Source organism: Portunus trituberculatus, chromosome 46 (assembly GCF_017591435.1).
Source record: "Portunus trituberculatus isolate SZX2019 chromosome 46, ASM1759143v1, whole genome shotgun sequence".
NCBI lineage: Eukaryota > Metazoa > Arthropoda > Malacostraca > Decapoda > Portunidae > Portunus > Portunus trituberculatus.
The window spans coordinates 22,090,235-22,110,799 of NC_059300.1; the positions used below are offsets into that span (position 1 = coordinate 22,090,235).

The window sequence follows — 20,565 nt, forward strand, 5'->3', positions numbered from 1 at the left end:
CCCCCATATTTTCAGAAAGCTTTGTCAAAATAATTTTACGCCAGAAATTGACTTGTTTGCTTCTAGGCTCAATGCTCAGGTGGCTTCCTATGTTTCTTGGAAACCAGATCCTGCTGCAGCATTTATTAATGCCTTCACCCTTGACTGTTCCAACAGGAGCTTATATGCCTTTCCTCCCTTCAGTGTGATTTCCAAGGTTTTGAAGAAACTTCAGGAATCCCAGGCGACCCTGCTTACTACTCTTCCGCTGTGGCCAACTCAGGCATGGTTTCCGGTCGCTCTCCGCTTACTGGCTCGACCTCCCCTCATACTTCCTCGGCACTGTTTGATTCTGCCACAAAATCCGACACTCACACACCCACAGACTCGCAACTTGGTACTAGCTGCAATGTTATTATCAGAAGACACTTCGAAAACCGAGGACTATCACCAGAGGTTGCCCGATTTCTCATTGGATCATGGAGGCAAGGTACTTTACTACAGTATGGGCCACATATCAACAGATGGGTGTCTTTTGCTTCAGTAGGAAGTTGATCCATTTCAGCCATCTTTAGCCTCCTTTTTGGACTTCCTTTTGCTGGAGTTTAGGAAAGGCAAGGGACATAGCTATAGTTCTATGAACACCATCCGTTCTGCAATTTCAGCTATGGCTCAGATAAATGACCATCCTGCTGGACAGCACCCTCTAGTCAGTAGATTTATGAAGTCAGTCTTCCAGGAGAGGCCGTCTTTTCCCCGGGGGTCTTCCACCTGGGACCCAGATATTGTGCTTACTTATATTAAGTCCTTGGGACCAGACTTTTCATTGTCAATTTTGCAATTGTCCAGGAAACTTACAGTCTTAATGCTGCTGCTCTCTGGCCAACACGGCCAGACCCTACACCTGTTGGACATTAGAAACATGACACTTTCTTTAGGATAGGCGACCCATTGAAAACCTCTCATATGTCGGAATTATGCTTTGTGCCTTACCCTTCTGATAAGCTGTTATGTGTTCACACTACTATCAGAAATTACCTAGACAGAACATTGCCCAATAGAGGAATAACTACTTTTTTCCTTACAACAAAACGCTCCTTCCATATGGCCTCTCAGGACACATTAAGACGTTGGACCCGGGATATGATGATAGCCGCTGGTATTGACCTTTCACTTTTTTCTCCACATTCCACCAGATCAGCATCATCTAGTAAAGCGGCTTTGAAGTTGCCTCTCTCCACCATCTTGTCCACTGCTGGCTGGTCCAGAGAATCCACTTTTGCCAAGTTTTATCAGAGACCGTTGGAGGACCATGTGCGGTTTGCCACAGCAGTTATGACTGCTGGTGATCAAGAATAGATGGAGGGGTTCCATGTTTTGAGATCTTTTCTGTTTACACTTCTATTTAGCTGTGTTTTTTGATTGACACTTTTTTTAATTTGTTTGGGTTGTTATCCTTTTTCTACCACACATTATCTGTTCAGGTGTGTATGGGGTTTTTGGTGTATGATGTTGAATTACATGTGATTAAATTTTTGGGAGTCTCGTGTTTCTCTTTTCCCTTGGCCTAGGGAAGTCTTTTTTCTTTGAAGTAATGAAGGTTGGAGGAATCATTCTAAAGCTCTCATTGAATGCCTCGAGTGACGTCAGTTTAAATGTCGTGAAGTGAAATTGTAAGATTAAACGAGTACTTACCAAGTATGAAGTTTGATCATAATTTCACGAACATTTAAACTGCGTCACTGAGGTATTAAATGCCCTCCTTGTCCCTCCCTTTCTGTGGGACATCCTGAGGGAATGTTTGTCCTAGTTTTTGATATGATTAGCTACTTCCTCCAACCCATTTTCTTCTGAAGGACTGACGTGAGGCACACATGTCGGGCATCTCATTTAATACCTCAGTGACGCAGTTTAAATGTTCGTGAAATTATGATCAAACTTCATACTTGGTAAGTACTCATTTAATCTTACAATTATATAGTTCAGCTGGCCCCCCCCTTTTTATGTTTTTACCTGATAGTGTTATGTCAGACCGGGACAAGGACAAAGATCAAGGTACTCCTCAGCGTTCCTCTTCCTCTACCCCTGATGGGAAACAGCGTGTGAAGGACCCCCAGGGTACATACAAGTGGAGGAAGCCTTTCACAGGAGGGGGCAGCCCACCTCCTTTGGCCGCCTGCACTTCTCAGCCTCCTTCTCCCCCTTCAAGGGCGGGGCCGAGTGGTGTAAACACTCCGGCCATTTCTCCACCTCAAGATGCTGTTTTGGGCCAACTGTCTTCCTTACTGAGTAATCTCATCGAGAAGTTGGACTCCTCTATAGGTCCTCAGGTGTCACCAGGACAGTGCCATGTTCAGTGGGTTCCATGATGTCTCTTTGTCGGAGAAGGAGGCTGTTCCAGTCCCCGAGTGCCCGCCTCAGCTTTCTGTGTCTGACCCACTGGATGAATTGGATACACTCACCACTTCTCAACCTCAAGGTGATCCAGTGGTTGATGTGGCCTTTGAAAAGGCCCTCAAGGAGTTCGCAGGTGAGGAGGCTTTTTTTTTTTTTTATACCATGTGGGCTTTTCACAGGAATTTATGGGCTAAAGGGGATACTTATTAAGGATACCTCCTATTTCAAAGCCCACCCGCTAGGAAACCGTTGCTCCGAGTGAGGAAGCCCAACCTACACTCAGACCGTAGACAGGATTCGAACCCGTGCGCTTGGAGACCCCTTGGATCCCAAAGCACGCACGGATCCACTGTACCACGGCGGCCTTTGGGGGATCCTTTGTCTGATCGCCTGGCCTCCATCCTCAACCTGAGTCTGAGACGCTGGCCCTCTTCTGATAGTGTAAAACAGACTTGTGACAAGATCAAGCTCCCTAGCAACATGCCGAATCTCAAGGTGCCAGTTACCAACTCTGCTATCACCAAGGCTATGAGTGTTGGGGGCAAGCTAGTGGACACTCGGCTTTCCCTCACCAATGGTCTGCTTGTAAAGGCCCTGGTTCCCCTTGCCCGTTGCCTTAGTGATATTGGTGATGGGAAAATCCAGCCCATTTCCAGCTACCTTGAGGGACTCAATAACAGCTTCAGACTCCTTGCGTCCGCTGTCAACTACGTGAATCAGCTGAGGAAAGAAGTGGCAAGAATCCATGTGAATGACTCTGCTCTGGTTGAGCTTTGCAAGTGGGAGTGTGACGTGGGCCAGGATGACTTGTTCCCTTTTGACGTCATTAAGAAATGTGAGGGAATCCACAAGTCGAGAAAACTTGGACGGTCCTCCTTCCGGCCTCACAAGGGTCCTGGCAGGTGGTTTGCTCCACATCGGCAGTCGGCTAGACTTCCTTTCCCACCCTCCTACCCACAACAGACGCGGCCCCGGTCCCAGCCGAGGCCTTTTTCAGGGCCAAGGCCTCCCCAGGGGAGGAGGAGGCCCGCGCACAGAACTCTTCAGTGAGCTCTCCCTTGATAAGTCCTCTTGCACCTACATTGATTAACACTCCTGTGAATTTCCGTGGTGGAAAGATTTTTCAGGCAAGGTCACAGTGGCATCTCATGTCCTCTGATATATGAATTCATGACGTGGTTCATGGGAAACTCTTAGACTTTGTACATGCAGAGATGCTCCCCACCTCCCCTCTCCTTGTCTAATGCTGACAGGTTGGCTTTGGACACTGCCATGCTTAAATTCATAGACAAAGGCATAGTTTAATTATGTCCACCAGGGGGACCAAGGTTTTTTCTCTAATGTTTTTCCCACTCTTAAAAAGGATGGTACTGCTAGGGTTATACAGTGCTTACTCCAATTTTGCAAGTTCAAATTTTGAGATATGCCAATTTTGCGACCAAAGACCAAAAATTGCCATTTTTAAAATTTCCCCATCTTGCTCCTTTCTCCCGGTATTGCGAGTGGTGATGGGAGAGAGAGCATTCCCGCAAATTATATATTACTGTATTATATAGGCAATATTTTATTAATTTATTTTTATTTATCATATGATACTACATTATTATCATATTTATATTATATTTATCATAGTTTGGTGATTTTTGGATAGTTTTCATAAAAGTCTGGCGGTAATTCAACAAAAGTCATCTGGCAACACTGCCCCGCTCCCTCCCACCTTCCATTTATTTACGTACACCTCCACGGAGTTCTCTCTGCAAATTTGGAGGAATACTTGTGCTCGACTTTGTGCGACATGGCGCCACCAACCAAAAAGACATCAGGCTAACTTTGGAACAGAAGATGAAGATAATTAAGATGAAAAGAGATGGAAAAAGAAACTGTGATATTTCCAGAGAGTTTGGTGTGGGAGAATCAACTGTGAGAATGGTGTTTAAAAACAGTGAGAAAATTGAAAAAGCAGTAAAAACCTATGGTGGACAGATTTTTTATTCTCGTAGCCATTGTACAAACACTGTGATCATTTATATGGAAAGATACCTGGTTCAATATATTAACAGAAAGGAAAAGGAAGGAAAAATTAGGCGACCATGGACGAGGGGTCCACCATATTCAATTTTTCCCATAGGAATAATACTTCCAATTTTGCAATTTCCAAATTTGCGACTGACAATGCCGGCCCATTTCTTGCAAAATTGGAGTAAGCACTGTACTTAATTTGAAAGAGCTTAATGATCATATTGAACACATTCACTTTAAACTGGACACACTCAAGAATGTGATTCCCCTTATCCACCCCAGATGTTTTTTCATGTCCTTAGATTTGACAGATGCTTATTTCTTAGTTTAAGTTCAGCCAGAGGACAGAAATGGCTTCAATTTATCTGGCATAACAGGAAGTTCCGCTTCATTTGTCTACCGCAGGGCCTGACTTCGGCACCTCACATCTTCACTAAACTGTTAAAACCTGTCCTCTCGCACCTTCGTAAGCTGGGAATAATTGTGTCCTGCTATCTGGATGACTTTCTTTTCCTTGCTGACTCTGCTTAGTCTCTACAGGTTAATGTGACATATGCCTTACATCTTTTTGACTACTTAGGGCTTACTGTGAATCTTACTAAATCTGTCCTCACTCCCTCTCAAGAGATAGAATTCCTCGAGGTGATTTTAAACTCTTTGTCTATGACGGCCACCCTGACGGCCCATAAAGGGGCTATTACACTGGCCTATGATACGCGGAACGCGGGCCATGGTTCTTGGTACGAAACCAGTAACACTATCACACACAAGCTGCCCGTGTTCTTGTTATGCTAGGCAAACCGCCCACTAACCAAGACAAAGCCTAATCAAAATAAACCAGAATAAAACCATGCCGCTTATACATCAGCCTGTGCTTTGTCCAGGAACTGCATTTGCACTTTCTCTTGTTGAAGAAAAGTAAGTAAAAAAAAAAAACTAAAGAAAAGCTGAGACGTGCATGATGGAAACTTTACAGTCAGAGGTGGTTGCCATGAGCCCAAACTATCGACATGATATATATATATTTTACCTTTCTAAATTGATGAAATATTATTCAATATTCCAATATGAAAAATTTAGTCACATTCTTTTTAGTTCAAATGAAGTTTTTATTACATATATCATGTTTACTTTCCATTGGAATAGCATACGGAGAACCGGGATGGATATGAAGCCATCTCAACTTGGTTCCGCTAATCCCGGGCAAGTTCCAGCTATCTAGAGCGGATGTTCCTGGTTCCGCGTATCATAGGCCAGTGTGATAGGGCCTTAAGAAAGAACGCGTAAAGGCACAGGGTTTGCTCCTTCTGGAAGGGGATGTTTCCTTAATTGCACTCTCCTCTTTCATAGGTATGGTCGTGGCTTCTGATCCTGCTGTGGAGTTGGCCCCATTCAGATATAAATATTTAGAAATTTTTCGTAATAGGATGCTCTCTCTCCACCAAGGGAATTATGACTCGCATGTCATTTTGGATGGTCATGCCCGAGAACTAGTTACCTGGTGGGTTAATAATATAGACTCCCTAGTTAAGTCACTGCGCTCTTCCCCCTTCCAACTTGAAATGTTTTGCAATGCTTCCCTGACTGGTTGGGATGCTGTGGTCGAGGATGCCAAGACTAGGGGCCACTAGGCACATGATGAACTGGACCACATAAATTGTCTGGAATTGAAGGCAATCCTCTTGGGTTTACAGGCCCTTTGCAAGGATAGCAGGGATACTCACATCCGCATCTGCTCTGATAATGCCACCGCAATCACTGTGCTAGTATGAAGCTTAGTCTCAACACCTTAGTTGAACAGATTTTTGTGTGGGCTGAGTCTTTTTAACACAACATATACAGGGTTTGCATAACACAGAAGCAGACAAGGAATCTCGTGTGAGGAATTTGGATGCTGAATGGATGTTGCAGCCCCATATTTTCCGTAACTTATGTCAGCTTTTTCTCGTGTTCTCGTGCCTGAGGTGGATCTTTTTGCCACTCAAATTAACGCTCAGTTATGTAATTATGTTTCGTGGAAACCAGACCCATGTGCTATTCACACCAATGCTTTCTCACTGACCTGGTCACATAAGAAACTGTACGCCTTTCACCTTTCAGCATAATCTCCCGAGTCCTGCAGAAAATTCAGGAAGACGAGGCTACAGTCTTGACGATCCTACCTTTATAGCCAACACAAGTCTGGTTCCCAACAGCCCTCCACCTCTTGGCGGCAGCCCCTGTTCTCCTCCCTCGACATCCTCTAGTCCTACCACAAGATCCAACCCTCACACATCCTCGGGCCCAAGGGTTGGTCTTAGCGGCAATGCTATTATCCGGGAATCCTTCGCTAGTCAAGGCCTATCATCAGACGTTGCCAGATTTTTGCTTAAATCCTGGAGAGCAAGCACAAGGTCACATATCCAAAACTGGTTGCATTTTTGCCTCTGCAGGGAAATTAATCCTTTTCAGCCACCTTTGAATGTCCTCTTAGACTACCTCTTCCTTGAATTTCAGAAGGGCACAGGCCGATCCTACAGCTCAATGAATATCATTCGTGCAGCTATTTCGGCTGTAGCCACTTTCAACGATCAGCATGTGGGAGAACATCCCTTAGTCGTCAGGTTCTTGAAGGTTGTCTTTCAGGAGAGACCATCTTTTCCCCATTACCATATCACCTGGGACCCTCATCTGGTTTTAGATTACCTTGTAGGTCTGGGACCCAATGGGGAATTATCCCTGATTCAGTTGTCACGCAAGTTAACTATTCTCATGCTGCTCCTTTCAGGCCAATGCAGTCAAACCTTACATTTGTTAAACATTCGAAACATGACTGTCTCAGACCTTACTGTCTCTTTCAGGATAGCTGATTAAAGACTTCCTGACCAGGCAACCATGTCTCGGAATTGGTTTTTATGGCTTACCCCACAGACAGACGGGTGTGTGTAGTCACTTCCATTGTGAATTATCTTGAACGCACCTGTGCCCTCCGGGGACCGTTCACGGGTTTTTTCTTGACCACGAAATCCCCATTTCGAGTAGCCTCACGAGATACTTTGTGTCGTTGGACGAAAGACATGCAGTCTGCAGGCATTGACCTCAGTATCTTCTCTCCTCACTCTACCAGGTCAGCCTCAACCAGTAAGGCCACCCTAAAACTTCCCCAGGCCACCATCATCTCCACTGTTGGATGATCCTGGGAGTCCACCTTTACCAGGTTCTACAACCGACCTATAAGCCCCTTGGGACACTTTTCGAGTGCTGTCTTGTCATAGCTATGTAATCTGTATCCCATGCTGCCCTTCAGGGCTTTTTCTTGTCTTTTGTTTTTGTTCCTTGGGTTTTTTGGTTTGGGAAATATAGCATGTTACTCCTCAATTTGGTTTTTCTTTATTGTGTTTTTCCCTTTTTTGGCTGGCATAGTCGGTTTGAGGAACCACTCTAAAGCTCTCGTCTACTACCAGTGACGTCAGTTAAATGGTTGTGAAGTGAGATGGTAGATTAAACGAATACTTACCAAGTGTGAAGTTTTATCTTCATTTCACGAACATTTAACTGCATCACTGAGGTAGTAAACACCCTCCCTGCCCAACCCAATACTCTTGTGACACTACGTTCAGAACCTTAGCCTGTCTGCTCATCGGTATACTAGCTGCTTCCTCAAACCTATGCTCTAAAGGACTGACGTGGCACTGGCACGATGAACATCTTGTTTATTACCTCAGTGACGCAGTTAAACGTTCGTGAAATGAAGATCAAACCACACTTGGTAAGTATTCGTTTAATCTACCATTCTTCATCTTTCCGTCTTTTATTTCATCGTGATGGCACCAATGCCATCACTTCTATCTCTAATGCTGAACTCTTCTCTCAAATCTTTGCTAACAACTCTACCTTGAAAGATTTTGCAGTTGTCCCTCCCTCTCCTCCTTCCTCTGACTATTTCATGCCATCGATTAAAATTCTTTATAATGATGTTTTTCATGCCCTCGCTGCCCTAAACCCTTGTAAGGCTTATGGGCCTGATAGGATCCCTCCTATCATTCTCAAAAACTGTGCATCCATGCTTGCACATTGCCTGGCCAAACTCTTCCAACTCTGTCTATCGACTTCTACCTTTCCTTCTCCCTTGAAGTTTACTTACATTCGCCCTGTTCCTAAAAAAGGTTGATTGTTCCAATCCTTCAAACTACCACCCTATAGCTTTAATCTCTTGCTTGTCTAAAGTTTTTTAATCTATCCTAAATAGAAAGATTCTTAAATATCTGTCACTTCAATCTTCTATATGATCACCAGTATGGCTTCTGTCAGGGTCACTCTACTGGTGATCTGGCATTTCTTACTGAGTTTTGGTCATCCCCTTAGAGACTTTGGTGAAACTTTTGCTGTCAAGTTAGACATATCAAAAGCTTTTGATAAAGTGTGGCATAAAGCTTTGATTTCCAAACTGCCCTCCTACGGTTTCTATCCTTCTCTCTGCAACTTTATCTCAAATTTCCTCTCCAGCCATTCTGTTGCTGATGTGGTAGATGGCCACTGTTCTTCTCTTAAATCTCTTAATAGTGGTGTTCCTCAGGGTTCTGTCCTGTCACCCACTCTCTTTCTATTATTCATTAATGATCTTCTCCACCAAACCTCTTGCCCTATCCACTCTTACGCTTATGATACCACCCTACACTTTTCCACATCTTTTCAGAGATAACCAAGACTTCAGGAAGTCAACAGGTCACACAGGAATGACACAGAATACCTAACTTCTGATCTTTTTAAGATTTCTGATTGGGGCAGAGAAAACTTAATGGTGTTTAATGCCTCAAAAACTCAATTCCTCCATCTATCAACTCAACACAATCTTCCAGACAACTATGTATCTCCTCTTCTTCAATGACACTCAACTATCCCACTTTTCTACACTGAACATCCTCAGGCTATCTTTTACTCATAATCTAAACTGGAAACTTTACATCTCATCTCTTGCTAAAACACCTTCTATGAAGTTAGGCATTCTGAGGCATTTTCACCAGTTTTTCTCACCTAACCAAATGCTAACTCTGTACAAGGGATTTATCTGTTCTTGTATGGAGTATTCATTGCAAGTTTGGGGATTTCCACTCACAAAGATCAATTAGACAGGGTGGAATCAAAAGCTTTTTGTCTCATTAACTCCCCTCCTCTGACTGACTGTCTTCAGCCTTTTTCTCACTCCCGGAATGTTGCATTTCTTGTTATCTTTTATCGCTATATTTTTGTTAACTGCTCTACTGATCTTGCTAACTGCATGCCTCCTCTCCTCTTGCAGCCTTGCTGCACAAGGATTTCTTCTTCCTCTTTCCCCTGTTCTGTCCAACTCTCTAATGCAAGAGTTAACCAGTACTTTCAATCTTTCTTTTCTTTTCTGGTAAACTCTGGAACTCCTTACCTGTGTCTGTATTTCCAACTTCATATGACTTGACTTCATTCAAGCCGGAGGTTTCAAGACATTTGTCCCTATCCTTTGGCTAATTCTTTTGGCTCTCTAAGGAGACTACCAACTGAGTGGCCCTTTTTCTTTATATTTTTGTTATCCTTGACCAGTTCTCCCCTCTTACATAAAAAAAAAATTAAATAAAAAAAATAACTGACCTGCATTTCAATGATTTTTTCAACGGTCAAGGGTTTTTCAATAGATTTAAGATCCTTTTTGCATGCTGAATGAAAAAATGTCATTCATTTTCTTTGGGCAGGCCTGGTTTTCACGATATACTCAATATTTATTCCAGCACATATCTACAAAAAGGCGCTTTCATCCAAGCATTTATGAGCTTCACTTCTTCTGATCATAGTTATTATTTCTCTTTTCATGTCTAAATTTCAATTACAATGGATCAGAAGTGTAAGAACCATTCTAATAGATTTTGTTACATCTGTGGACATGTCGTTATTCCTGACTGTCAAGCATATATCACGGAATTTGTCAAGAAGGCTTATTGCGCTTATTTTGGAGTCAAATTAGGGTACCAGAATAAGCCATTTGCACCCCATATCTGCTGCAAAACATGTGTGAACTAAGAGTATTGGAATAACAGGAAAGGAAGAGTATGCCTTTTGATGTCTCAATAGTGTGGAGAGAAGGGATGAGTAATGTTACTGAATGCTACTTTAGCATGGCAAATTTCAAAGGCATCAATCACAAGAACAAGCACCATGCTCAATACCCTGATGTTCCTTTTGCCATAATGCCATTCTCTGACACACCAGATGTTTCTGTTCCTGAGCCTGTTGTCACCATGGAATCAAGTTCTGATTCCAAATCTAGTGATACGATTCATACAGCTGAGTGTGATGCATACAATAGGATGACTGACTAGTACCAATGACCCAGACCAAACTCAACAACCTGATACAAGACCTGAATCTTTCCAAGGAGTTTGCCCAGCTACTGGGTTCTTGTTTTCGAGAGAAACATCAATTCATCCCAGGAACAACATTCTATTGGTATCAGGACAGCGAGAGAGAATTCAGAAAATTCTTTATGTTCGATGAAGTAAAGTGCTGCTTCCACCCCTACACATCAAGCTCAGTCTAATGAACTTTGTGAAAGCACTAGACTGGGAAGGTGAAGGATTTGCTTTCCTCCATCAGAATTCTAAATGAACAAGCATGGAGAAGCTTAACCCGTACAGCGTCAGAGACGAACGAGATACGTCGGCTACTCTGAGCGAACCGGGCGTCAGAGACGTATGAGATACGTCGGCGAGCTTCCTCGTGTTTTTGGAGGTATTGCGTCCTCAAAACCTACAATTATACTGCCATCATGCACTGTAGACATTGCTCATGCTGCCTCCTCGTCCCTGCTAACATGAATGCTTCCTGTATTTATTTATTATATATCTGAACTTTAGCAGTTTCTGCTGCCTTTAGCGCTGTGTAGCGGGAAACTGACCCTTCAACTCCGCTAATATGAACAAAGCGTAATTTCCATTACTTACTCTTACCATTTCAGATGTTTTTGGTAACTGTCATATTGTGGTAGTGAGAACTTTGTATGACATAAATAAGAATTTTCCAATCGCTTTGTTATAAGGAAAAACAAGTACATATTACTCGGAAAATATTTGCACCACGAAAGGCAACACTCCATCACGATATCTCGTGTCTATTTTTAGTCACAAACACTCCCAAACAGTAAAACATGACATGTTGTTTTTCTTTCAACTCAGGAAAGATATTATGCATGTGTCCAACTCGGGGATCGACTGGTGAGAAACGAGGAAGAGAATAAACTAGTCACATAAGGCTTTGCTAAATCGCTAACCTTAGCGCAAAACATCTCGCACCAATTAATATCACTTCCAGTCAGTTCTGGGAGGAATGACTGTCATTTTCATTTGTTTCACATCATTTAAGACTGGTTTAGCAAAAAATAAATAAATCCATGATGTGGCCAGCACTGGCGAAATCACAAAGTCTCAGATCTGCTGACGCTGTACAGGTTAAGGCAAATATATTTGATGGTCCTCAGATAAGGGAGCTCATAAAAGATACTAGTTTTGATGATGCATTAAATCCTGCTGAACTCTCTGCCTGAATGTCTCTTAAGTCGGCCATTGCAAACTTCCTCGGGAACCACAGAACTCCTCAGTATCAGAAGATGGTTGATGAGTTGATGGAGAATTTCCACAAACTTGGTGCATGCATGTCAGTGAAAATACACTTCCTTTGGTCCCATATGGACTATTTTCCTGATAATTGTGGAGATTTTAGTGAGAAACAGGGTGAGCAATCTAACCAAGATATCCATGTTAAGGAAGAATGCTATCAAGACCAATAGAATGTCAACTTTCTGGCAGACTACTGTGAAGAGGGATGTGGTGTCTGCTGAAGAGACCATTCACTCATGAATAACATTGTACTCTTCTTACAACCTATTTGAAATATCTTATAGACTTTCTGTGAATAACTCAGTCCAATATTTGTTATTATGTGTTTTTTCACCAACAAATAGATTGAAATACAGCTAGAAATTTTTGGTATGTGCTCATATTTCAAAAATTTGATCTGATTAGGTAAAATGACCGTGATTTTCAGATTCCATGAAAAGAACTAAACTCAGATAATATACGTTAGACCTTGAAAAGAGCGTAGACTAGTGTAATAAAAGAAATATACCATATTCCCTCAAAATTAAATGGTCTTGTCTTAAAATTAGTGGTACAATTCTAGTTTCTGCCCATACTCCCCCCTCCACCCCCCAACAAGCTTGGGGACAGGTGGGAATGGGGGATTTTGTGTGGGGTACATGAAATGTGTCGGAAATGCGTATTTTTTTTGCATAAAATGGAAAAAATTCCAATTAAAAAGTCTACATGATTTTCATTACAAGTTTCATGACGTTGATGAAGCCAACAACAAGCCACGGAGCTCCATCACACTTGGAAATAAGCATTTGTTTATTGCTGGGGTTTGTGGGTAACTAGTGAATAGGATTCTTATTGTGTCTATAGTTCTTTTGTCCAATGACGTGCCACCACCTCTTAACACCACAAGCTGCGCCAATGGGAATTTGCTGTATGTATTCGAAGGCGGGGCACAGCTGGGCAGACAGGTGCACAGAGATCTGTGTGCAGTTGAGCTATGGCCACCAGTGACATTAGTTGTAAAGGTTGCGAATTTGATTACTGGGAAATCATCGCTCCTGCGATGCAAGTCAGTGTACAATCGAGAAGAGGACCAGCCAGGACCTTCATCCTTTTGTTAAGGTATTGTGAGGAGGGGTATTGGTAGAGGTAGGGCATACTGTGTGAAGCTATAAGAGAACCGTTGAGGGGAGGGAAGCTGCCCCAAAGCAAGGATACGGTAGGTTAGGGTTAGGTTAGTGTTGGGGGGGTCCGAGGGGGCACAGCTTCCCTAGCTAGGTTTGGTTACGTTATGTTAGGTTTTTGTTAGGGTTAGGTTAGTGTTGCAGGGGGGGTCCGGGAGGGCGCAGCCCCCCTGGTAGGTTAGGTTACGTTAGGTTAGGTTTATGCTAGTGTTGTAGGGGGGGTTCTGGGAGGGCACTGCCCCCCCGGTTAGGTTAGGTTACGTAAGGTTAGGTTTTTGTCCTTAGATTTTTTTGGATCGCCATATCTCACCTCTTTTGGCTGCCCCCTCAAAACCCCCAATTCCCCACGTGCCCCCAAGCTTGTTGGGGGGAAGGGGGTAATAGAAAAGAATATGTAAGGAGTTGCTGTTCTATAGATTTACCGAATTACCAAAATTAATAAAATTAGGAAACTTGTAATGAAAATTCCGTAGACTTTTTAAGGGGAATTTTTCCATTTTACACAAAAAATATGCATATCCGACGCATTTCATGTACCCCACCCAAAACCCCGCATTCCCACCTGTCTCCAAGCTTGTTGGGGGGTGGAGGGGGGAGTATGAGCAGAAACTAAAATTTTACCAAATTAGTAAACAAGCTTTATATCAATAATCACAATTCAACTTGTAGAAACTGCCCAAGATTTCAGGGAAGACTGGATATTTGTCCAAACAATCAATGAGATATTTTTGGCAAATTTTTCCAATACATATTCTAAATGACTCCCTGCACTAGCTGTCCTCTCTCATCCAGCACTATGCTAGGCATATTTTCCTAGACCAGTTCCCAGACATAAATTATAAGGCTAAGGTCAGCTCTACACCGTCAGACTTTTGCTACAACTTAACTGTGCAGGCAAAACTGGCACAGTTAAAATAGAATCCTGCTAAGGCCTCCACATAGTACAACTTTTTGGTCAGTAGCATCTAGTAGACAACATGGACAACAAGGCTTTGGCTGTTGTTGCACCACAGTGTGCCATTAAGAAAGAAAAATATGTAAAAGGTAAAGCCAAAAGAATATCTGGTGTAAGATATGGCTGTTGCAGCAAAAGATGTTTTCACACAAGAATCAACAGAAGAGATGAAGGTATAAAGTGATGATTGGGTACAGTTACCTTTGTACAATAGAGGAAACTTATTTGCATAATTTCTTTGGTTGCTCTCCTTCGACTGATCAAAAGGATCCATGAATAGGAGAGCCATTATCCCTGATAAACATCTGACTGCTACACTTAGATTTCTGGCAGCAGGGGTTCAGAAACAATTCAAAGTACATAATAGCATGTCACCACAAGCACACTGTGTACAGCACTTACAAAAGGAAAAGAGAAATAGAAATACTATGTACAATATATCATATTTTCTTCTCTCATGTGGATTACACTTTCTACTTCTACAGTGTAATTTGAGCACAAAGTTGGATTTGCCTCCACACCATTCAGTTAACTTTTCCATCTACAGACATCGCACAGGCCAAGACTTTAGACTGTAGCTAGAATTCCACAGGTCAACAAGCTCCATTTTGACTGTGTACTCTTTGCCTGAAGTTAGACAGAGCAAACACTGAGCATATTGAGCTGGCCTAAGCTTCACTTGTACCCTGTACTCACTCTATTTCCATTCAAACACTTCTTGACTTCGATGAAAAATTACCCTAGAAAATTCATGAATTTCTCCCTGCTCTAAAACAAAACTTAAGGAGTTATTCTAGATTTCCTGCAGAAATAACACAAGGTACATCAATTAATGCCTTGCATATCTCGCATCTCTGCTATTTGTAGGTCTATGTGACCACCGGAAGGTTGGAGGCTAGCTGGCAAGGCTACAGAAGTCACCAGAGCCCTCACATGACGAGGCAAGCCACCGCCGCCGCTTGTCCCATCAAATTAACTAATGTAGCTCACAGGTGTCAAATGTGGCCTCTTCGCTGGAGTCATGTCATAAGCATAAGCAATGATGTGCAGCGTCTGTCAAGTGACGCCTAACCACTGGCAGCAGCAACAGCAATCCGTACATAACAAGTACATAAATATTGTGGAGTGGCCATCCATGACTCCTCCCTCGGCTTTCTCCGGCAATACGGCTCTACATACCAAACTAAACATCCAAAAATTAAATTTGCGAAGTCCAAAGACAAAACTTAATTATGGTAAAAGCATTACGAACATGACTTACCTTTAAGAAGTGAAAGAATACAGACACCTCAGCTCACACCCTCCGCTGCACCTCCTTGCCTACTACTGAAAAATTTATACATTCCGCATCGCATTGTCCCGATTGAGAAGTTCAACATTACTTATTTTCCATATATATATATATATATATATATATATATATATATATATATATATATATATATATATATATATATGTGTGTGTGTGTGTGTGTGTGTGTGTGTGTGTGTGTGTATATATATATATATATATATATATATATATATATATATATATATATATATATATATATATATATATATATATATATATATATATATGTGTGTGTGTGTGTGTGTGTGTGTGTGTGTGTGTATTCATCTAGTTGTAATTTTACAGGGCCTGGGTATCATACTCGTGTGGCCCCGTCTCCATATCTACACACATCCAACTTTCCTTTAAAACTATGCACACTCCTCTCTGACACCACCTCCTCACTCAAACCATTCCACACATCTTTGTGGGAAACTATATTTCTTCACATCCTTCAAGCATATTCCTTGGCTATCTTTTTACTATGCGATCTCGTAGTTCTATTTAAGTTTTCCTCTCTCAACATCATTTGCTCATTATCCACTTCATCCAGTCCGTTCAACAGTTTATAAACCTGTATTAAATCTCCTCTTTCTCTTCTTTGTTCCAAGGTAAGCAAATTCATTTCTTTTAATCTCTCCTCATAGGTCATTTCTGCCAATTCCGGAACCATTTTTGTTGCCATTCTCTGCAATCTCTCCAACTTCCTTATATGCTTCTTTTTATAAGGGGACCAAACCACTCCAGCATATTCCAATCTTGGTCTAATTACCGTACTAATTAATTTCTTCATCATATCTTTATCCATATAATGAAAGGCTAATCCAATATTTCTATCAAATTATATGTTTCTCCAAACATCTTATCAATATGAGCCTCAAACTGCCCATGGTCTTGTATTATCACTCCCAAATCCTTTTCCTTTTCCACCTTTTTCAACACTACTTCTTCACCCATCTTATATGACCCTCTTGGCCGTCTTCCACTCTTCCCCATCTCCATCACATGACTTTTGCTCAGATTAAATTCCATTTGCCACCTCTTGCTCCACTCCCAAATCTTATCCAGATCTGCCTGTAAAATTTCACAATCTTCTTCACTCTTCACACACCTACACAACTTTGCATCATCCGCAAACAAATTAATATAACTGTTTACTCCCTCTGGCATGTCATTAATATAGACAAGGAAAAGTATTGGTGCCAGCACTGAACCTTGTGGGACTCCACTCTCCACCACCAACCAGTCCGACTTTGCATCCCTTATTACCGTTCTCATCTCCCTCCATCTCAAGTAGTTTTCCATCCACTTTAACACTTTTCCTTTCAGTCCTCCATAAATCTCTAATTTCCATAGCAGTCTCATGTGAGGTACCTTGTCAAAAGCTTTTTTAAATCCAAATATACACAGTCCATCCATCCTCTCTCTCTTGTATTTTGTCAACCACTCTTGAATAAAAGCTCAGTAGATTTGTTACACATGACCTCCCTTTCCTAAAGCCAAATTGATGATCCGATAATAACTTATGATCCTCCAGGAACCGTATCCAATATTTCTTTATCACCCTCTCACAAATCTTACCGACCACACTTGTTAGAGACACAGGTCTATAGTTAAGAGGCTCTTCCTTACTGCCTCCCTTATAAATGGGCACCACTTCAGCTCTTTTCCACTCTACTGGTACTTCCCTGTTTCTAATGAGCACCTTATAATATCATATAATGGATCAATCAATTCTTCTCTACATTCCTTCAATAATTTTCCTGAAACTTCATCTGGTCCCATCGCTTTATCATCTTTAAGTTCCTCCAACATTTTATATAACTCCTTTTAGGTATCTTAATGTCATCCATGTGCACATTTCCTTGTACATTCTGAGGCTTTACAAACATTGTTTCTTTAGTAAATACTTGTTGAAACCTATTATTTAGCAATTCCGCTATATTCTTAGGGTCATCTACTATCCCTTGCTCTCCTTTTAATCTTTCAATGGACTCTCTCTTTTAAGTTTACCATTTATGAACCTGTAAAACAATTTTGGATGTTCCTTACTCTTGTCTACAATATCTTTTCAAATTTTCTTTCTTCCTCCTCCTTACCCTCACATACTCATTTCTCGCCACTCTATAATTCTCCTTATTTAGTATATTCCTGCTCTTTTTCCATCTTTTCCAAGCCACATCTCTCTTTTCCTTAGCCTTAACACAAGTTGCATTAAACCAATCCTTTCTTCCTTCCTCTCTCGGTTTATACTTTGGTACAAATTTCATAACTCCTTCTTTATAATATTTCATAAAAATCTCATATTTTTTTTTGCACTTCTCTGATTTGTAACATCTCCTCCCAATCTAATTTTCTGAAATAATTTTTCAAACTTTCTGTGTCCATCTTTCTATAATTCAATCTACCACTCCTGTATGTCTCATCTCTCCTTCGCTGTGTTGTTGCTATCTGCATTTCCATAACCACATGATCACTCTTCCCAAAGGACATTTGTATTGTATATCTCCACATAGGTACACTTCTCTTGTTAACACCAAATCCAGTCTAGCCGGTTCATCATCTCCTCTATATCTAGTATTTTCCTTCACCCTCTGTTCCATCATATTTTCCATCATTAGATTAAGAAATCTCTCTCCCATGCTTCCTCTCCAACACCACTTACTAGATTTTCCCAATCCACTCCTTACAATTAAAATCTCCTACTTGTATCACCTTTCTTTTTCCAGATAATACACTTTCCAAACTCTGTAAAGTATCCTTGATCATATTGTCGTATTCCCTTAATGTCCAAGAATTTGTTTTAGGAGGTACATAGGTCACCATGATTATTAATTCTTTTCCATCACTTTTTATCCTTATGCTTATCACTTCTGCATTGTTCTTCCCATACCAAACCTTATCCACATTTATCTCCTTCTTCGTCATAATCATAACTTCTCCTCCACCTTTACCCTCTCTATCCTTTCTCCATATATTATATTTATTATCCAAATTTACCTTTGTTTTTTCATGTAATTTTGTCTCAGTCAAACACACTATATCAGGCTTCTCCACCATCATATAGTCTTGCAATTCCAATCTACTTGACAGTATCCCATCTATATTAGTATACATTACGGTCCACCCACTGCTCCCTCTAGGGGTTCCTCCGTATTCCTTCTTTCCACATACCACTTTCTGACTCTCTCTCCTATAACTCTCCAAAAAAACTTTTCTTTTTCCTCCTTCAGACCGCTCATCATTTTTCCTTCTCGCCTCTTCCAACAATTCCTTATATCTTCTCCTCTCTTCCTCATTTCTATTTTTCTTACGAACACCTCTTTACAACCTTCTATCTTTCTTAACTTTGATGTTCTATATAAAATGTCCTCCGCAGATTGTTGTGACTTCAGTACTACTTTAATCGGTCTCCTTACTCCCTCCTTATACGGACCCAGTCTATGGATCTCTTCCACTTCTTCTTGTAGGTCTTTTTTTTCATCATCATTTAGATTTTTGAACAGATCTCTTACCGTTTTTAATTCTTCCTTAATTCTCTTAGGCTTATATGTTATATTTTGTTCTTTCATCCCAAATATTAACACACTCTTCTTTTCTGCTATTTCCCTTATCAATGTTTCCTTATTCTTCATAACATTAACCAGTTCCTTGGACCTTTCTTTTTTGTCTTCCTTCAACTGATCTTTAATTATTTCTTGTAATCCAACCATCTCTGCTTCCCTCGACTCAGTCCATTGTGTTTTCTTCAGTTCCCATCCCTTTCAAACCTTTCATTCTGCTCACTAATCATTTCCTTAAAGTCATCTTTCTCCTTTACTACTTTCTCCATTTTCTCCTCCAACCGTCTCTTGTATTTTTCAACCTCCACTCTCAAGTGTGCATTCTCATCCACCAATCGTTTTCATTTTCCTCCAGTCTCTTAACTCTTTCCTTCAAAGCCTTGCGGAATTCTCTATCCTGCTCCTCCTCACTCCTCTGAACTTAATATATATATATATATATATATATATATATATATATATATATATATATATATATATATATATATATATATATATATATATATATATATATATATATATATATATATATATATATATATATATATATATATATATATATATATATATATATATATGAGCCTTCCATCTCCTGAATCTCATGAACTTTATATCTCTGCCTGGATTCATGCCAAGTCTGTTCTTCAACTTGCCAAACACTCTTTCATAAATAGAAAATGTCAAAATCTTTCAAACTCAAACTCTCTAGTGACTTCTGGCATCTACCCAAAAACATCTCAAATAACTTCACTTCTTCATCTTTCCCTCCTTTATTTCATCCTGATGGCACCACTGCCATCTCTTCTGTCTCTGAACTCTTTTCTCAAACCTTTGCTCACAACTCCACCTTGGACGATTCTGGGCTTGTCCCTCCCTCTCCTCCCTCTGACTATTTCATGTCTACAATTAAAATTCTTCGTAATGATGTTTTCCATGCCCTTGCTGGCCTAAACCCTCGGAAGGCTTATGGACCTGATGGCGTCCCTCCTATTGTTCTCAAAAACTGTGCTTCCGTGCTTGCACCTTGCCTGGCCAAACTCTTCCAACTTTGTCTATCGACTTCTACCTATCCTTCCTGCTGGAAGTTCGCCTACATTCAGCCTGTTCCTAAAAAGGGTGACCGTTCTAACTCCTCAAACTACCGTCCTATAGCTTTAACCCGTCAGCGCCCAGTGTCACCTATAGGTGACACGATTTCCTTTTGCTATATCTCCGAAATTTATTTTAGGTAGCCATTAAGTTTAAGTTTTCTACAAGCCCCATCATGTCTGTTTTCTTTGATATACTCATCACCCGCCAGTGTCTTTGTACATAGACACACCAGAAGGATGAAGATGATGCTCTGAGGGAATTTCACCAAATGTTCAAGTTCTTCTCTTATAATGGCTGAACACAGAGTTAACTCCCATAAGCTTGTTGACGTTAACTCTTCTTGAATTTTGTCTGTAAGATGATCTAGCGACCTGGCACGCGCCAATTGCGTTACATCGTCTGCATATTGAATTGTTAGTGAGTCGTTGTAAGTGGGGCGGGGCAAGTC

General features: G+C 41.1%; 1 protein-coding gene across 1 annotated transcript in view; it reads right to left on the bottom strand.

The window, feature by feature from the left end:
- LOC123520080 (ceramide synthase 6-like) overlaps positions 1-15,486 on the bottom strand; it is a 44,744-nt gene extending 29,258 nt beyond the window's left edge. Inside the window, 1 exon segment of the mRNA XM_045281968.1 lies at positions 15,391-15,486. The gene's annotated coding sequence lies outside the window, so the exon portion shown is untranslated.
- Between the last annotated feature and the right edge of the window lie 5,079 nt (positions 15,487-20,565).